General features: G+C 48.0%; 1 protein-coding gene across 5 annotated transcripts in view; it reads left to right on the plus strand.

The window, feature by feature from the left end:
* Nucleotides 1-20,344, plus strand: part of NTRK3 (neurotrophic receptor tyrosine kinase 3) — a 378,761-nt gene that overhangs the window by 23,299 nt on the left and 335,118 nt on the right. The gene's annotated exons all lie outside the window — the stretch shown is intronic.

The raw sequence follows: 20,344 nt of genomic DNA on the forward strand, positions 1-20,344 counted from the left end.
GTCCAGGCCAAGGAAACCAAGACGCTGGATTCGGTGGTTTGCGCAGAGGGATGAGAGAGAGTTCTGAGTTTCAGGACAGTGAATTAGGGAATCTTTGAGGGAATCTCTATGTCTGGGGGACTGGAGGGTCTTGGGGTTTCCTCTGTTTTTGTGTGCTGACGTTTGCTGGGGGGGCAGCTTCTCACAGCTATGCCTAAAGGGCCTCGCAGCCCAGATGGGAGCAGCCCTTAGTTGGTTGCCTTCGCTGGGAGGGACGAACCGGGAAGGTGATAAGACCCCAGCTGCCACAGCAGGTGGAACTCTGGAACCAGAGGTGTTTTACAAGTGATCTGCATTATAGTATCTCTGCAAATGAAGTCCTGGATGCTGAGAGATTACACTGGGGGTTATTTATTGGCAATGCGCTCTACGGTTTTAATTTTTTCTTTTTACTTATTCAGGCTTTAGCTGCAGAGGAAAATAGCCTGAGGTGGCTCCGAGATAGATTCTCTCTGCCCCATTAACTTATTCAGTGAGTTTAATGGTCCTTTTTCCCCTCAGCCTTGAGCCATCATTAAAAGGCAGAGATTTATAAAAGCAAAGACACTGAGCTTTAGTCAAACTTCCACTCTGGGCCGGGGGAAGGGCAGGGGTTGGGGGGAAGGGCAGGGGTTGGGGGGAAGGGCAGGGGTGGGGGGAAGGGCAGGGGTGGGGGCAACCGAGCGCCTCCTGGGCCCCTTCGCTGTGGGTGCTGCGCATGAGTGAGGAGAGGGCAGAATCCTCAGACAGAAGCTCGAGGCTGGATGGATGGTTTCTGGGGGCTTGGGGTAGTGGCATCGCCGCATAGCAACTCTTTAAGGGTGAGTGTCCCCCGGCTTTCCCAGCTCTCCCAGGGCTGGGGTGTCTGGGAGTGCTTCTGAAGAGTCACTGAAGGGCTGGGGTTGAGCTTCCCTGGTCCTCAGGGGCCTTTGCGAGATCCATCGCCCTGCCGCTCACCGTCTGCTCTGGTCAGTTCAACAGAAAATCAGGTCACTGCATGGAGGGATCAACTTGTCAGAAGCCAGTCCCCCGAAAGCCAAGAGACAGAGGGCCAGTTGCCCAAATGACCGAGGAGCAAATGGCTAATTTGCCTAGAGGCAACTCATTGAAAGCCTTACTGAATGCACAGTTTGCCAAATTTACCAAAACCTTGTATTAAGGAATAGAGCTATTGAATCAAGTCAAGCCAGAGCTGTCCAATTCGGTTCAATCCAATTCGATCCGCTTCACTTGCTCCATTATTTGAGCATCTGTGGTGTGCAAAGCTAGGTATCGCAGAGGCTACAACAGAGGGATAAACTATTCTTGGGGGAGGTCTGACTAGTGCACCAGCTCTTCCAGACAAATTGGATATGGGGAGTGGGGTTGCCACAGAACGGGATGTAGTGGTGGTGGAGTGGGGTTTAGGAAAACTTTGGTGAAGCAGCTGATATGGGTGTCTCCCTTGACGCACAGGTCGCATCTGGATTGGGAGGGAAGGGTGGGGAGGACATTTCGGGCTACAGGTACAACAAAAGTGCCCAGTGCATTAGAGGAAATGCAAGGTTCCCATTCATGAGTATGGAGGGGTGTGAGGGACACAGACAGATGTGCCTTGAGACCCACTTGGGCAGGGCTTTGAATGCTGGGCTGAGGCACCTGGACTGTATTGGGTTAGTGATTGGAGTTGTTGAAGGTTTAGCAAGACAATCTTAAATAAAAAAAGTTCAAATGGCTTTAAAAGATGATAAGTATGTTTGCTAATGGAAAATTAGAAATAACCCAAAGTAGAAAATAGACAAAGAAATCACTCAGAGTCGCAGCAACCTGGAAAAAAACCCATACTTTGGGGTGGGTTTCCTTCAAGTCTTAAGTAGGGTTGATACTAGAGTCTGCATAAGACAGAAAGTGACCTCTGAAACCCTTTGTGTCCACTGTGAGGGGCACACAGGAGCTGGGGCCAGTCATTGGTACAGTGGTGGATTCAGAGCTTCGTCTGACAGAGGCCTTTATTGAGTGATATGGGGGCAGAAGCACCAGCATCTTAAAAATAGTTATTATTTTCCTTCTCACTCTTTCTGGGTGTGTAAGCTAAATTTGCATAAGTTCAGTGTATAGAAGAAAGCACACCATTGTGTGTGTGTATTTACATGTACCTGAGCAGGTCATTTTGATGTATGTTTTAAGAAGAAGAATCGGAATGCCACGTGTACCACGGCTTGAGGAAGAGGAGAAGCAGATAGTAGAGAAAAAAGGCAGGAGGCGAGTGCAGTAACTCAGGGATGGGTGATGGGGGCAGGAGGCAAAGGGGATGGAGAAGGAAGGGATTTCAAAGACTCTACAAACATTTCAAAGAACAGATTACACCTGTTGAGTGAGTGATGGAGCTATTAAGAGGCACTGAGGTTTCCAGAAGTTGGGTGAGGGGAGTGAAACAGGAGGGAAGGGGGCAGGGCACAACCTTTAAAAGAATGACATGGCCATAGGACATGACAAAAACTGGTTAGACCCAACTAAGTCCAAGATGGCGGAAGATTGGACTTCCAGTAGGCCTTGAGCCTCATTATACGCTCATTGTAATACATTAGCATATGCTAAATGACACACCCATCAGCACCGTGACAGTCCCGAGGCTGACCATAAAAGGCCAAAAAGGGGGCGGTGGCCCAATTCCTGGAAATCCCCACCCCTTCCCTGAAATAATTGGAATAATCCTCCCACTCATTAGCCTATGAAATTACCCAGCCCATAAAAACTAACCACGCCATATTTCAAGGCTCTCTTGCCTTCTGAGATGGCCCACACTCTGTCTGTGGAGTGTTTCTCTCTAAATAAATCCACTTCTTACCTATCACTTCATCTCTGAATTTTTTCGCCACAAGGCAAGAACCTTAAATTCACCAGGAACAGGAGGACATTGCTGCCTTGAGCAGGTAGAGGTGAGGGTCTGAGATGGTGACTTCTGTTTGGGACACCTGAGTCTGGGGGACTTGGGAGAGATGATTAGCATAGGTCGGGAAACGGAACAGGACTTGGTGTCTCTGATCGGGACCCTTCTTTGTGAAGTCTCACCAACTGACAAAGCAGCCAGGATGCTTGTTAAAGAAGGGGCCATGGCCACCAGGCAGCCTTCTTGATGGGTGTCCTACCAACTGGCATTTCTTCAGGAGAGGGGCTTTCACCTGGGAGAGCTTTGTTAAAAACGGTGACTCCAGAAACATCTTACCTTTTTGTCTTTATTTACGAGGTCCTTTTGGCTTCTCTGCCCCTCTCCCCCTTCCACCCCTCGCCTCACCGCTTCTGCAGGTAGGATCCTGCTTCTTATCCCAAACAGGTATAGCAAGGTAATAGGAGGAGTCAAGATGTTGGCATTTAGGTAGAATAACAAGGAGCTTGGTTGCTAGATGGGTATTAATAATCATGGGGAAAGTTCAAATGATAATTATTGACCTACACTCAAATGACTTTTCACAATCACTTTTTACTACTCTATGAGGAAGGCTGGCCAGACCTTATCATTCCATTTTCCAGAGAAGGCAAATGATTTATCCAAAATCCTCTGTCTGTTAAGAGGGAAAAGAATCCTTTCCACAATTTCCAGTCTTACCATGATCATATTCTCTGACTCCCATATGGGAACATGTGAGCGTACTTAGGGGAACAAAAGGATCCCATATGTGAACTTTGAAAATCTGGACATTCTCTTATTCCCTCTGATCAGAAGAAGTCCTTATAAATAATGATGTTGATGATGATAATGATGATGACAGTGACAGTCATAACAATACAATCACCCAACCTTGGGTGCTTACTATGTGCTAGGCTCTATGCTGAGCACTTTTCATTTGATAGCCTTAATCTTCACATGACTGAATGAGATAGGCATTATTGGCCCCATTTTCTAGATGAGGAAACTGAGGCAATGAGAACTTAGTATATATGCCCAAGATCACCCACCTAGCAAGCAACTAAGTGGGTTGGAGCTCAGGCTCCCACTCCCACCTTTCTGGATGACAGCCTTGGCTGGCTCTGGACTCCCCATCCAGGCTACACCAGGGGTGCTGGGACCACCCTTCACACCCCAGCCCCGTACCTCACCAGCTGCCTTATAACCTGGTTAGATTTTCCAAACAAACATCAGTTCAATGAGAAGTTCTGCTCCATGCTCCCTGGGCTACATTGATCCATTTGCCTCAAATAAAATAAATGTGTGGGGAATGAGATAAAATATTTGTACCATTGATTGCTTCATTTCATGTGGATGGGAGGTGACGGGGAGCAAGTGCCCGTGAGCAGGTGAGGGAGGCTGCACCTGCCTTTGTGCAGAGAGCAGCTGGGACAGAGCCTCAGGACTGCTGAGGTCCCCCGGGCATTGCCTGGTGTACCCAGATCGACTCTGACGAGGGACAGCACTGGTTAGAGACCACATTAGCTGCTGACCAGGGCTCCTTCTTTTGGATGGGGAGGGAGGAAGGCACCCAGCTGGAAGAAGTTATAGCCCTTTCCCACATCTCTTAGGGGGTCCTAAGGAGGAGGATTTGCTAAGTGCATAATCTTTTTGCTCCTTGAGTCACTCAACAAACATTGAAATATAGCATGGCGAAGCAGGTCAGAAAGAGACTGGGTTTAAGAATCAGGCAGATTTGATCCTGATTCACTCACTCTTGGGCTCTGGGATGTTGGGCAAGTCACATAACCTCTCTGAGCTTCAGTTCCTCGTGTGAAAAATAAATGACCGCCCAGCAGGGTGGCTGTTAGAGTTGAATGAGATCACACGTATGATCTTGCATTTGGCTGCAAGTAACTGAAAACCGACTTGGGTGATACCCAGATTTCTATGTGCTCCAAAGGTGGCCAGGGTGGCTGAGCGAGTGAACATGTGGCTCTCAGGCCTCTAGTGAGAAAAGGCAAGGGAGACGGTAGTTGAGAGATGTTTCTGGGAACTGGAGGACGGTGTGTGCCACCCTATCTAGAGGGCTTGTGAGCGTGCAGATGCTTTAGTTCTCTCTCTTCCTGTGCTGAGGCACCACCCGAGGCGTCGTGGAAGTAATTTTGAGCATCACAGTGATGCCCTGTAGGCAGCTGTCATCCAAGGGAGGAGGGGAAGAGAGCTGGGGTCGGGTGCTGTGGGACTCCTGGGGAGGCTCTGGTCCTGCCCAGGGGAATCAGGAAGGACATGAATGGTGAGTCACACTGAACAAGAGGAAGCAGGAGGACCAGGGCCAGCAATCGCCAAAGCTCTCAGGGCGTTGGGTGCAGGCCGGGCTGGGGGGTTTCTCTATGGACCGGAGGCCAGGGCCGGGGCAGGAACATTGATCTGATAGCAGTCAGAGACGGATGCGGAGCAGCGGACGCCTGGGGTGGGCAGACTCATTGGAAGATGGAGAATCTTCTCCAGATGGTGGGATGAAAATCAGACTTAGGAGGAGGGCATTTAGGGCAAAATTGAGGAGGGCATGGGAGAGAAAATGGCGTGGAGGTCAGACTGGCAGGATATGGGCGGAGGGGGTGTGGAAGGAGTCAGAGAGCTGGGCTTTCCAGTGAAGAGCCTGGGAGAGAGAGGTGTGATTGCCAAGAGACAGAGGCAGATCAGGCTGAGAGTGGGTTGGGAAGGAGAGGGATGCCTCTGGGTTCACACATGGGATTTGGGTTTGGCTTGGAAAATCCAGAGGCATACATCTGGCTGGTGGTTGGAATTTCAGGGCCGGCCTTGGACTTAGCTGGAGATCTGCAAATTCTGTGCCTAGAGGTGAGAGCTGAAGCCAAGGGTGTGAGTGAACAGTAAGAAGGGACAAGGGCCAGGGAGAGAACCTGGGCTGTCTCAATTTGGAGCTAGGAGTAAGGAGAGAGGCCAGGGAGGGAGCGCGCTCGCAGGGAAAAGTGCATAGCAGCCTCCAGGGCGAGAGAAGTCCTCAGCCAAGTCCATGGCCAAGTGAGGGTGGGCTGTAGGGAAGGGAAAGGAACAGGCACGTGAATCAGTGATGCAGATCCTTCCTTTGAGGGCTTTGGTTGCCCAGGGACAGCCAGGGGTAGGTTGGGAGGAAACACATTTTTTTTTTTTCAAAGGATGGGGAGACCTGAACATGCCTGTGGCCAGAATGGAAAGAAGCAGTGGAAAAGAGAGGCTGATGGAGCAGGAGACACTGGTCAGGGAGGAGACAGGGCTTGCGGAGTTGAACTGAGAGAGTGAGGGACACAGACGAAGCTGTGGTTCCTGGAAGGCTGGACACTGGTTTGTGTAGCTGAGTCTGCCGGGCCTCACACAAGGCTGGGTCTTGAATGAATAAAAGGAAAGGGACCTTGTTTCTCCGGGAAAGGAGGGCAAGTGGAAAAGGTAAATATCCAGATTCATTAGTAAAGTGAAAATAGATGAGAAAGCTTAAATCAGATGTCCTAGACCCTCTCGGTGAGTTACGTAACCTCTCCGAGCCTCAGGTTCCTTATCTGTAAAATGGGGATAATTGTAGCACCTTCTTAATGGGTTCTTGGGACGATTAAGTTAGATAATGCCTGTAAAACGCTTGACACAAGCTGAGGGCTCTTTAAAAGTTCTGTACTATTATTATTGTTACTAATTTTATTAAAAAATTTTTTTTCACATCTTTATTGGAGTATAAATGCTTTACAATGTTGTGTTAGTTTCTGCTGTACAAAAAAGTGAATCAGCTATATGTATACATATATCCCCATATCCCCTCCCTCTTGAGCCTCCCTCCTACCCTCCCTATCCCATCCCTCTAGGTCGTCACAAAGTAACCAGCTGATCTCCCTGTGCTATGCAGCAGCTTCCCACTACATTTGGTAGTGTATATACATCAGTGGTACTCTCTCACTTCATCCCACCTTCCCCTTCCCCCCCATGCCCTCAAGTTTGTTCTCTACCTCTGTGTCTTTATTCCTGCCCTGCACCTAAGTTCATCAGTACCGCTTTTTAAAATCCCATATATATGTGTTGGCATACGGTATTTGTTTTTCTCTTTCTGACTTACTTCACTCTGTATGACAGATTTTAGGTCCATCCACCTCACTACAAATAACTCAATTTCGTTCCTTTTTATGGCTGAGTAATATTCCATTGTATATATGTGCTACATCTTCTTTATCCAATTATCTGTTGATGGACATTTAGGTTGCTTCCACATCCTGGCTATTGTAAATAGTGCTGCAATGAACATTGTGGTACATGTCTCTTTTTGGATTACGGTTTCCTCAGGGTATATGCCCAGTAGTGGGATTGCTGGGTCATGTGATAGTTCTATTTTTAGTTTTTTAAGGAACCTCCATACTGTTCTCCATAGTGGCTGTATCAGTTTACATTCCCACCAGCAGTACAGGAGGGTTCCGTTTTCTCCACAACCTCTCCAGCATTTATTTTTTGTAGATTTTTTGATGATGGCCATTCTGACCAGTATGAGGTGATACCTCATTGTGGTTTTGATTTGGATTTCTCTAATAATTAGCGATGTTGAGCATCTTTTCATGCATTTGTTGATCATCTGTATGTCTTCTTTGGAGAAATGTCTATTTAGGTCTTCCACTCATTTTTGGATTGGGTTGTTTGTTTTTTTGATATTGAGCTGCATGAGCTGCTTTTATATTTTAGAGATTAATCCTTTGTCAGTTGCTTCATTTGCAAATATTTTCTCCCATTCTGAGGGTTGTCTTTTCATCTTGTTTATGGTTTCCTTTGCTGTGCAAAAGCTTTTACGTTTCATTAGGTCCTATTTGTTTATTTTTGTTTTTATTTCCATGTCTCTAGGAGGTGGGTCAAAAAGGATCTTGCTGTGATTTACGTCATAGAGTATTCTGCCTATGTTTTCCTCTAAGAGTTTTATAGTGTCTGGCCTTACATTTAGGTCTTTAATCCATTTTGAGTTTATTTTTGAGTATGGTGTTAGGGTGTGTTCTAATTTCATTCTTTTACATGTAACTGTCCATTTTCCCCAGCACCACTTATTGAAGAGGCTGTCTTTTCTCCATTATATATTCTTGCCTCCTTTATCAAAGATAAAGTGACCATACGTGCGTGGGTTTATCTCTGGGCTTTCTATCTTGTTCCATTGATCTATATGTCTGTTCTTGTGCCTGTACCATACTGTCTTGATTACTGTAGCTTTGTAGTGTAGTCTGAAGTCAGGGAGCCTGATTCCTCCAGCTCTGTTTTTCTTTCTCAAGGTTGCTTTGGCTATTCGGGGTCTTTTGTGTTTCCATACAAATTGTAAAATTTCTTGTTCTAGTTCTGTGAAAAATGCCATTGGTAATTTGATAGGGATTGCATTGAACCTGTAGATTGCTTTGGGTAGTATAGTCATTTTCACAATATTGATTCTTCCACTCCAGGAGCATGGTATATTTCTCCATCTGTTTATGTTATCTTTGATTACTTTCATCAGTGTTTTATAGTTTTCTAAGTACAGGTCTTTTGCCTCCTTAGGTACGTTTATTCTTAGGTATTTTATTCTTTTTGTTGCGATGGTAAATGGGATTGTTGCCTTAATTTCTCCTTCTGATCTTTCTTTGTTAGTGTATAGGAAAGCAAGAGATTTCTGTGCATTAATTTTGTATCCTGCAACCTTACCAAATTCACTTATTTGTTCTGGTAGTTTTCTGGTGGCATCTTTAGAATTTTCTATATATAGTATCATGTCATCGGCAAACAGTTTTACTTCTTCTTTTCCAATTTGTGTTCCTTTTATTTCTTTTTCTTCTCTGATTGCTGTAGCTAGGACTTCCAATACTATGTTGAATAATAGTGGTGAGAGTGGACATCCTTGTCTTGTTCCTGATCTTAGAGGAAATGCTTTCAGTTTTTCACCATTGAGAATGATGTTTGCTGTGGGTTTGTCATATATGGCCTTTTTTATGTTGAGGTAGGTTCCCTCTATGCCCACTTTCTGGAGAGCTTTTATCATAAATGGGTGTTGAGTTTTGTCAAAAGCTTTTTCTGAATCTATTGTGATGATCATATGGTTTTTATTCTTTAATTTGTTAATATGGTGTATCACATTGATTGATTTATGTATATTGAAGAATCCTTGCATCCCTGGGATAAATCCCACTTGATTATGGTATATGATCCTTTTAATGTGTTGTTGGATTCTGTTTGCTAGTATTTTGCTGAGGATTTTTGCGTCTATGTTCATCAGTGATATTGGTCTATAATTTTCTTTTGTGATATCTTTGGCTGGTTTTGGTATCAGGGTGACGGTGGCCTCGTAGAATGAGTTTGGGAGTGTTCCTCCCTCTGCAATTTTTTGGAAGATTTTGAGAAGGATAGGTTTTAACTCTTCTGTAAATGTTTGATAGAATTCTCCTGTGAAGCCATGTGGTCCTGGACTTTTGTTTGTTGGAAGATTTTTTTTTTTTAATTTTACACTTTGTTTATTTATTTATTTATTTTTGGCTGTGTTGGGTCTTCATTTCTGTGCGTGGGCTTTCTCTAGTTGCGGCTAGTGGGGGCCACTCTTCATCGCGGTGCGCGGGCCTCTCGCTATTGTGGCCTCTCTTGTTGCGGAGCACAGGCTCCAGACGCGCAGGCTCAGTAGTTGTGGCTCACAGGCCTAGTTGCTCCGTGGCATGTGGGATCTTCCCAGACCAGGGCTCAAACCTGTGTTCCCTGCATTAGCAGGCAGATTCTCAACCACTGCGCCACTAGGGAAGCCCTGTTGGAAGATTTTTAATTATAGTTTCAATTTCATTACCTGTGATTGTTCTTTTTATATTTTCTAATTCTTCCTGGTTCAATCTTGGAAGGTTGTACTTTTCCAAGAATTTGTCCATTTCTTTCAAGTTGTCCATTTTATTGGCATGTAGTTGCTTGCAGTAGTCTCTTATGATCTTTTGTATTTCTGTGGTGTCAGTTGTAATCTCTCCTTTTTCGTTTCTAATTTTATTGATTTGCATCTTCTCCCTTTTTTTCTTGATGCATCTAGCTAAAGTTTTATCAATTTTGTTTATCTTCTCAAAGAACCAGCTTTTAGTTTTGTTGATCTTTGGTATTGTTTTCTTTGTTTCTGTTTCATTTATTTCTTCTTTGATCTTTATGATTTCTTTCCTTCTACTAATTTTGGGTTTTCTTTGTTCTTTCTCTAGTTGCTTTAGGTGTAAGGTTAGATTGTTTATTTGAGATTTTTCTTGTTTCCTGAGGTAAGCTTGAATTGCTATGAACTTCTGTCTTAGAACTGCTTTTGCTGTGTCCCATAGATTTTGGATTGTCGTGTTTTTGTTGTCATTTTTTTCTAGGTATTTTTTTATTTCCTCTTTGATTTCTTCAGTGCTCTCTTGGTTATTTAGCAGTGCACTGTTTAGCCTCCATGCATATGTGTTTTTTACTGTTTTTTTTCCTGTAATTGATTTCTAATCTCATAACGTTGTGGTCGGAAAAGATGCTTGATACGATTTCAATTTTCTTATATTTTCCAAAGTTTGATTTGTGACCCAAAATGTGGTCTATTCTGGAGAACTTTCTGTGTGCACTTGAGAAGAAACTGTATTCTTCCACTTTCAGGTGGAATGTCCTAAAAATACCAGTTAAATGTATCTGGTCTATTGTGTCATTTAAAGCTTGTGTTTCCTTAGTTATTTTTTGTCTGGATGATCTGTCTATTGGTGTAAGTGGGGTGTTAAAGTCCCCCACTATTATTGTGCTACTGTTGATTTCTCCTTTTGTGGCTGTTAGCATTTGCCTTATGTATTGAGGTGCTCCTATGTTGGGTGCATAAATATTTATAATTGTTATGTTTTCTTCTTGGATCGATCCCTTGATCATTATGTAGTGTCCTTCCTTATTTCTTGTAACAGCCTTTATTTTAAAGTCTATTTTATCTGACATGAGTATTGCTACTCCAGCTTTCTTGTGATTTCCATTTGCATGGAGTATCTTTTTCCATCCCCTCACTTTCAATCTGTACGTGTCTCTAGGTCTGAAGTGGGTCTCTTGTAGACAGCATATATATGGGTCTTGTTTTTGTATCCATTCAGCCAGTCTGTGTCTTTTGGTTGGAGCATTTAATCTATTTACCTTCTAGGTGATTATTGATATGTATGTTCCTATTACCATTTTCTTAATTGATTTGGGTTTGTTTTTGTGAGTCTTTTTCTTCTCTTGTGTTTCCCGCTTAGAGAAGTTCCTTTAGCATTTGTTGTAAAGATGGTTTGGTGGTGCTGAATTCTCTTAGCTTTTGCTTGTCTGTAAAGCTTTTGATTTCTCCATTGAATCTGAATGAGATCCTTGCTGGGTAGAGTAATCTTGGTTTTAAGTTTTTCCCTTTCATCACTTTAAATATGTCCTGCCATTCCCTTCTGGCTTGCAGAGTTTCTGCTGAAAGATCAGCTGTTAACCTTATGGGGATTCCCTTGTATGTTATCTGTTGCTTTTCCCTTGCTGCTTTTAATATTTTTTCTTTGTATTTAATTTCTGATAGTTTGATTAATATGTGTCTTGGTGTGTTTCTATTTGGGTTTATCCTGTATGGGATTCTCTGCACTTCCTGGACTTGACTGACTATTTCCTTTCCCATGTTGGGAAGTTTTCGACTATAATCTCTTCAGATATTTTCTCAGATCCTGTCTTTTTCTTATCTTCTTCTGGGACCCCTATAATTCGAATGTTGGTGCGTTTAATGTTGTCCCAGAGGTCTCTGAGACTGTCCTCAATTCTTTTCATTCTTTTTTCTTTATTCTGCTCCCTGGCAGTTACTTCCACATTTTATCTTCAGCTCACTCATCCGTTCTTCTGCCTCAGTTATTCTGCTATTGATTCCTTCTAGAGTATTTTTAATTTCAGTCATTGTGTTGTTCATCACTGTTTGTTTGCTCTTTAGTTCTTCTAAATCCTTGTTGAATGTTTCTTGTATTTTCTCCATTCTGTTTCCGAGATTTTGGATCATCTTTACTATCATTACTCTGAACTCTTTTTCAGGTAGGTTGCCTCTTTCGTCTTCATTTATTTGGTCTTGTAGGTTGTTTTACCTTGCTCCTTCATCTGTAACATATTTTTTTGTCGTTTAATTTTTTTTTTTTTTTGATGGGTGGAGCTGTATTCCTGTCTTACTGGTTGTTTGGCCTGAGGTGTCCAGTGCTGGATTTTGCAGGCAGTTGGAAGTTGGATAGAGCCAGGTCTTGGTGCTGAGATGAGGACCTCCAGGAGACCTCACTCTAATGAATATTCCCTGAGGTCTGAGGTTCTCTGTTAGTCCAGTGGTTTGGACTCGGATCTCCCACCACAGGAGCTCGGGCCCGACCTCTGGCCTGGTCGCTGGTGGTTCCTCCTGTCCTTTTAGGTGTCCATGGTCCCCCACCGGTGCCTGGTAGGTGCCCTAGTTGTGCCTATTGTTATTAATTTTATTGGTAGTGGAATGGGAAAGAAGGTCCTTTGCTGATGTGAGTGTGGGAACAAGGGCAAGGATGGGGGTTTGCTGGAGATTTACATCAGCCACAGGTGGTACACAGAGATGGCTCAGCGCTGCCCTGGGTGCTGAGGGTGGGCCTGAGAGCAGGGAGGAGGGCCTTCTGAGGCTGAACATCCCAGACCCCAAGATCTCCCGTGGTCAGAAGGACCCTGGGCAGCCGACATCCTCTAGGAACTTCTGTCCACCCACTAGGGGCCACATCTGGAACAACTGTGTATGGAACTGATGGAGCCAGATAGTATATTCTGGGATGAGAATATGGTAAAACTTGCAGTCCTCTTACCAAACGCGAATCCCATGCCTCCCTAGACATCTTAAGGCTAATCACATCCACTAACACCGTCTCCCTGGGACTTCCCAAGATCTACCCTGAGGGATCCTCTGGTGGCTGCGGCCTCTGCAGAGGGGAAGAGAGCAACCTTAGTGGTATGCTCAGGGGCCAGGGGCGGGGGGGAGGGAGGGAAGGACACGGGAGGGGCGCTGTGCTGCCCTGGGGCAACCCATGTGCTGCTTGGGTGTTAGACCTCTCAGCCTCAGAGCTGGGGACCTCGAGATGGTCTGGTTCTCTTCCTTCAGTCCACACATGAGAAAAACTGGGGACCAGAGAAGGAAGGTCTTGCCTGGAGTTACAGTGCGGACACGACAGGGTGAGGACTTACACCCATGCCTCTGACTCCATATCCAGTGCGCTCTCAACTTCTAGGTTGCTTCCTGGGATCACCCTTGGCTTGTCACATCTGCCCTTTTCAAGGGCCATCTGTCTGGGGTAGAGGGGCTCAAGGCTGAGGCAGAAGCAGCCGTGTACATCAGGGCAGCAAGTGACCACTGACTGCAGCCCAACAGGCCCCCGGGGCGGCATCTGGGCCTTGTTGTTCTGGCCCTTACCTCAGCCTCCCAGGGCTCCACCCCTCCCTTGCCTTCCACGGGGTGTTGCGTGCCAGGCCGTCAGGGGCCCTTGCATTTCTGGAGAGGGCTGAGGATCTGGTGTGCGTGGATCTGTGTGGGAAACACTGGTACTGTCAGGAGAGGGGAAGTGAGCTGCCCCTGGCTGGTTCTGATCTCTGTGATCCTGCTTTATGAGCTGGGACTGTGGGATGACTTACAGCAGAGACGTCGAGAGAGAGGCCTTAGCACATGCTGCAGTCCTGCCCCAGCCCCTCCTGCTTCTTCTCCCTTTTCCTTTCCCTCCATTCGCTTCACACTTCATTCATCTGAAGCTCACTTTGGGGGCCTTCTCTGAATAGCATCCAGGGGTTCCTGCTACGGAGACCGGAGACCGGAGCATTCTTGGGATTTGCAGAGAGGAGGCAGGGGGAGTGGCCTCTGTAGGTTTCGGATCAGGCAGAGGTGCAGCCTCTGGCCTCCTCAGCCCAGTGGAGAACCCACATCTGCGTCAGCCCCATATTTGATGTTTTCTGTGCCGAAATGGCTTCTCTTACTCAAGTGAAACCCTGACCCATATTGGAAAGAAACCCCGTTGGTGGAGGGGGTAGAGATCCACTGCGGTTTCTTGGCGGGTACCCCTCAGTTTCATCTTGAGGTTCCGTCCCTCTGATTCCCAGGAGCATGGCCCCCTACACAGCCCCTATGAGAAACCCCATCTTTCTTGAGTCCTCTTGGTGGTACTGGCTGACATTTAAAAGAAAAAAATAAATGACTAAATACTAAGGGAGGATAAAGTGGGATAATTATAGGGAATAAAAAGAGCAAACATTATCAAAATAGTCAGCGTTTCAAAGAAAAGGGCTGCAGTTGTGCACTTGCTAACCTGCTCCCCTGGGCTCGGTGTCTTTCTGTAGAGCCCGCCCCCAGTGGCTCCCCCGGAGCACGGGGGCTCCTGCAAACCTCTGCTTGGCTCCGTGGTGCAGGACTGTTTGCGTAAAAGCCTCCCCAGCGAGGCGGGGACTCCTCAAGGTCAGGGGCAGGCCGGTCTGAGCAGCACTTGCCTTTTTAGCGTCATAGCTCTCCTTCCTCGTGGGCGCCTGGGCCTGCATTCTTATTCAAGAAGGGGCGTCACTGGCCAAAAAACCTAACGAGAATAATAGTGATGATTGTGAGAGCTACTGTTTATTGAAGTCTTTATATGATCCAGGCCCTGCTACGCACTTCACAGAGATGATCTCAGGAGTTATTACCACGTTGGTCTGAAGTGGGAATTAATAACGTCATTAGCTCCATTTGACAGATGAGGAAACTGAGGCTCAGAGAGGTTTGTGGGTAACGTGACCCAGCCAGCTGGGAGGTGGGGGAGAGAGCCCCTGGACCTGGCTTGTTCAGGCCCCAAAGTGCAGCCTGCGGGGGCTTGTCTACAGTACTGGCAGGCAGGGGCTTGGAGATTCCTAACTACTTGCTACTGGGGCCTCACACTCTGACCTCCCAGCCTGCCCTGACCCTCCCCTTCAGTTCTAGGTCCTGAGCTCTGGTGCCCGGCGTGGGGGCAGCCACCCAACCTTGCAGGTAGAACCCTAATGTGAACTTGGGGTCTCAATCCTCTGAGGCCGGATGTCCACACAGGGGCTTGACACTAACGCTGCGCGGTCTGTGGCGGGGTTGCTCCGGGGCTGTTGTCCTGCAGTCTCTGCACCTGCTCGGAGAGGCGGAGCCTGAGACCCGAGCTAGGTGGGCACGTGGATATGTGGGTGTTGCCGGTGTCCCGTTAACCCTGCAGCTCCGCGGAGTACACGGAAGGAATGCACCTGACCGCTCCGTCCTGCCTGCAACTCCACTTCCCCTGCCTCTTGTCCCTCGGCCCTTCGGTCCTCTGCCCATGGGGCATTGCCTCTGTCTCCAGTCTCTAGGCCGTAACTTTCCACGCCTTCCCCTCCCACCCTGCTGATCACAATAACGACCACCTGTATCAAGCACTAGTTCACGCCCAGAGCTCTTGGTGCGCAACGTCTCATTTAACCCTCCCATGGCCCAAGGAGGCAGATGCTCCCATGATGGCCATTTTACATGGAGGGAAATAACGGAGCTGCGGGAGTCTGGCTACCTTGAGAGCACACGGCGGGGCAGTGGGGATGCTGCCTCCATACACAGGGCCTCCCCAGCCCTGCTGCTGGGCACCAGGCCACCCCACTGCCCCGGCCGCCCTCTTCGTCCCTGGTGCAACCCTCCGCCTGCCAGCTGCTCTTCTGCCTCCGAGGTGTGTGTGGCAGGGGCTCTGGGGAGAAAGGGAACAGGGCGGCAGCAGGGGCACAGCTGTGACGCCCCCCCGGACACTCACGCCTGGCGACACAGGCCAGTGAACCCTCCTGGGTGGCCTTGCTGTGACACTGTGCCCTGGCCAGCTGGTCAAGGACAGTCCTCTGGGCTGATTCTGGGGAAGGTCACTGTGTGCCATGGGGCCCGTGTTCTGGGGGCGTTCCAGCTGGAGCTGCTGACATCTGCCTTCTGCTGACCGAGCCCCGGCCCCCTCCCCGCATGAGGGCCTTCTCCCCTCCCCTTCCCTCTCCCCGACTGCTTGCTCTGAGCTCAGGGGGCACTGAGTGCAGGGGGTGAGGCAGTCCAGCATCCCAAAAGGATCCCGGTGGTCCCACAGTGACCCTTTAGTCTCACTCGGCCGCTGCCTGGCCATGGGATGTTCATCGGGTCATACCCCCTCCCTGGGCCTCGGGTTTCCTTGTCTGCTCTTAATCACAGCACTGACCTCCCAGAGTGGCGGTGAGAATGCTAGGTGCCTGGCACCCAGCCCTCTAGAAGTGTGTGCTCCAGCTGTAGATTATGACTCTTTCCTCCGGGAAGCAGTCAGTCAGCATCAAAGTGCTGATAACCACTTTTGGTCCCCATAACGGCAGATTTATACAGTTCCAGCCTAATAACTGGACAACCTGAACATTACAAGCAAGTCTTTGAGTACCAAATGTCTGCCTCGGTTTCCCCACCTATCAAATGGGGTCACAGGACATTTCACGAGACGGCAACAGGCAGCTCTGTGTGAAACGGCATGTGAACGTGCTCTGTATACTGAAAGAGATGAGTCCAAGGAAGGGGGTGTATCATTATTATTTTTTAAATTATTCTTTTATTATTGAAAGGCCATTTCAGAGGCAAGAGCACAGGCTGACACCTGCCTTAATTTGAATCCTAAGACTGCTCCTGGCCAGCTGTGTGAACTTGGCCATCATGGAACCTTTCTGTGCCTCAGTTTCCTGGTCTGTAAAATGGGGATAACAGTGGTATCTGCCTCATAGGCTTGTAGTGAGGTTTGAGCGCCAGTTGTGTGCCAGACTCAGGGCCAGGACATGTTGGGAGAATGTGTAGATTCGTGTGTGTGTGGTGTGTGTGTGTGTGTGTGTGTGTGTGTCAGAATTGGGCTCTAGGATCCGTACCAGTGCCTGTGTGACAGAGGATGTCTGGGTCCCAGCTGGCTACCACGCAGCCCCTCCCTACGGCCCCACCCTGCCTGGGCTCAGAAGTTTGCTTTCTGGTTCCTGCTCTGAGGACTGACTGGCCAAGAGATTCCAGCTGCATTTAAGGTCTGCAAGAAACCCTCGCTCAGGTTGCTATCTCTCCAGTGTCACATAAACTGTATTGATAAATTAATCTTATATTGTTGGGACCAAACAGCCCTGTAATTTTTCTATTGTGCAGCCTAATTGGTCTCTAGGACTGTGTCATTAGCTTGTTTGTTTGTAATCTGACTCCCTGAGCTGGCCCTGTGAGACAGCCAATAAGAGGACTCCAGCCTTGCTCGCCCCCTTCACCCGTCCCTGGGGGGCTGATCTCGGTGCCTCTTCATCCTGGCCTGGACTCCTTGATAAAGTGTGACGGTTGGGGGTTGGCAAACTCCTTGGGTGAAGGGGTGAGCACAGAAGTAGGATCATGGTACCTGGGTCCCCGCCCTGCCCTTGGCATTCATTAGCTACTTACCTTGTTTATTTACCATGTTTAAAATCTCTCCGTTTTTTCATCTTTATTGATTTTTCCTGTGAATTTGTAATGACATTATAAAACACTTAACATAAAATCTAAGTGAAGGAAAGCTAGGATTCAAGTTGTATATCCATAAGTATCTCATCTGCTCAAGAATGAAGATGAGAGAAAATGCCCCCAACGCCAAGGGTGGTTATCTCCGGGTGACGTGATTATGAGTGACTTTAATTTTCTTGGTATCTTTTCATTTTTTCTCCAAACTTTCTGCAATGAGTCTCTATTCCTTTACAACCAGGAAAAGAATAATTGAAATTCATCAGTGTTAGGTTTAGCAACAATAGAGTTTCTTCATTTATAAAATGAAAGTGTTGGACTATGTTCCCAGCCCTGGCTGGCTGTGTACCAGAATCCCCAGAAGAGCTTGCTAAAAATTCGAGGACCGAGCCCGACCCCAGGGACTGTGGCCCCAGGAGTTTCAGCTGTGCATCTAAGGTTTAGAGCCCCGGATGTGTTACTCTCCTGGGCCCTTTCTGCCGTGATCACTCCCTATGAATGCGTTGTCTTAGACCTTGGGCTGGGAACGGAGTCTTGTGGCCAGCCTCAGTCCTCTGGCTTGAGGGAGGTGCCTTTTGAGTGTTCCTGCTCCAGCTGGGAAGGAGCTGGCTCTGGCGTGTGTGACCACCGGCTAGAGATGGGTGGTCCAAAAGCTGTGTGAGCTCCCGGCACTGCCCGGAAGGGGGGCCTTTGCTTAGCCAACATCTCCTAAGAGCCTTGCAGGGCTGAGCCATTTCCCATCTCTGGTCATATTTCATCCTCAGTGACTCACACACTGGGGGTTTTCTCCCCATTTCCCAGGTGTGAGGCACAGGAAAGCTAAGTGACTTGCCCAACATCACACAGCTACTCAGTGGCAGAGCCTGGATTTGAACTGCCATCTGTACCTGCACATTTTTTTCTTCCCGCAGGTGCCACTGAGGGCTAGCCCACGGGTCTCTAGCTTGGGGGTCTTTGAGGTCCTATTCATCCCTCTGGGTAGCAGAAGCTGGGGTTTTGTTTGTGGGCTGTCTCCCTTCTCCTTGCCTCTAGCTGGACCCCTGCCTCAGAGATCCACCCCCAGCCCAAATGCTTAAGCTGTTGGCTTGCTTGGGGAGCTTTTGCAGTGTCTCTGTGTGTGGCCCAGTGCCACTATCATTCTCATTGTCATCCCTGCTGCTGGCATTCTTCTTCTTACTTCATTTATTTTATTTTCTCTTATTGTATTTTGGTCTTCTGATGACATCTTCTCTTAAACCCAAGCCTGCTAAATTGTAGCCAGATTTACTTGGGGATTTTCTGCAGGCATTTGAAGCTCTTCTCTCCCGGCAGCATACAGGTGACATTGTAGGCTGGGCTAGTCGGAGTGAGGGAGGAGGTGAGGGCATTCCTGTGTTTGAAAGCAAGTTTCGCAGTGATTGCTGTGTGACTTCGGGCAAGTCATCCCCGGGGCCCTGGTTTCATCGTGTGTGCAGTGGGGTAACGTCATCCATCTCAGAGGGGTGTGCAGAGCATGACTGTAATTTACTCAGTTGCAGGGCCTGGACCCGGAAGTGCTCGATGTGTGTCAGTCACTGTCATCAATGTTCTTCTAGTCTTGATTTTGACCTTAATCACCCCTGGAAGCCTCGACAAGTCACCACCCCAGGAGCTTCAGTTCCCACCAGAATGAAGTGCTCTGTAAATGGAAATGCCCTCACAGTGGGGCTGGTGGAGGCCTGGGCTTGGTCAACCTTGTCCAAGGAGAATGATGACTTCTTGCAGAGTTCCACCCCGGGCAAGGGGAACAGGGTTGGTTCTGACTCCTAGGCTTCTGCTGGGTTCCATGGCTGCAGAGCACCGAAGCCAGGAGGCCAGCCTTCTGCCCCGAGGGTACAGCCTCAAGTGGCTCAGGGATCCCAACACAGCTGCAGTGTTCTAGCTGCCAGCCTGGGCTCCTCCTCCCTGCCCGGGATCCGGGTATCAGGGAGCTGTCAGTTAGGAGCAGACAGCACAGTTATATCCGAACAGCCGCACAGCTGGCTGGAGAGGATTAAACTTAATTTGCTGCAGATCAAAGGGATTTCCAGCCTCCCCTGTCCCTTTCCCATTGATTATTTCCCTTCGATGTTGAAAGGGGAAGTTGAACTTGGCTAATGGGGCTCCCTCTGTGCCCAGGCAGGTGACGTCCCGCACGTGTGTGCTCCTCTGGCCCTCTGCAGCCCTTCCTGCATACGTGGCTGGTGGTTGTTTACAAGTTTCCCATCAGTCTGTGTCCAAGAGGTTGTCTCCTGTCATCGTTGCTAGGGCTGTTGCTATGGCATCTGTCATCCAGGCTGTGTTGTGAGAGAGACCAGGTGGGTGATCTTATGCCCTCTTTGGTATGAACTGTTCTTGCAGCTGGGATGGAGAAAAGCCTTGATGGCGGGGCGCAGGCTGGGTTTATAGACAGGTGGGTTTGATGAGAATGAAGAGCTCTTAGGCCAAGGGAGTCCCAGGCACCCTAAAGCTCCTCCTCTCACAAGGGTTAACAGAAAGTCAGACCCCTGTGTGAGGGGAGCAGACGCTGTGCCGATGCTGGTGGTGACGTCATCGAGTTTCTGGTCCTGGTGTGGGACACAGAAGCAGCACAGTCACACGTGGCCTGGGGGTAACACCTCCCAGGGACCCCAGCCCTGCAGTGGGCTGTGAGCCTGAGAGCAGACACATGGTTGCTCTGACTGACAGCACGGGTGGTTAAAACTCAGAGTAATCACCATCAAAATACCACTTATTGAGTGCCTTCTGTGTGCCAGCTACTCAGCAAGAAGCATCTCTCGTCCTCAGAACAGCTCTAGCTGATGAGCATTACTTTCCCATTTTACAGAGGAGGAAATCTAAGCTCAGAAAGATCCAGAAAGTCGCAGAGAGTCACAGAGCTAGGCAGTGGCAAGGGCAGGTTCAAATCCAGCTATGGCAGGGTTCCATAGCCTGGGTCTCCTCCACCGATGACCATGGCCTTGTAGCAAAGGCCTGCTTATTTGCTCTGAAGTGGTTTTCTATGCAGGCTG

This window comes from Balaenoptera acutorostrata, chromosome 3 (assembly GCF_949987535.1).
Source record: "Balaenoptera acutorostrata chromosome 3, mBalAcu1.1, whole genome shotgun sequence".
Taxonomy (NCBI): Eukaryota; Metazoa; Chordata; class Mammalia; order Artiodactyla; family Balaenopteridae; genus Balaenoptera; species Balaenoptera acutorostrata.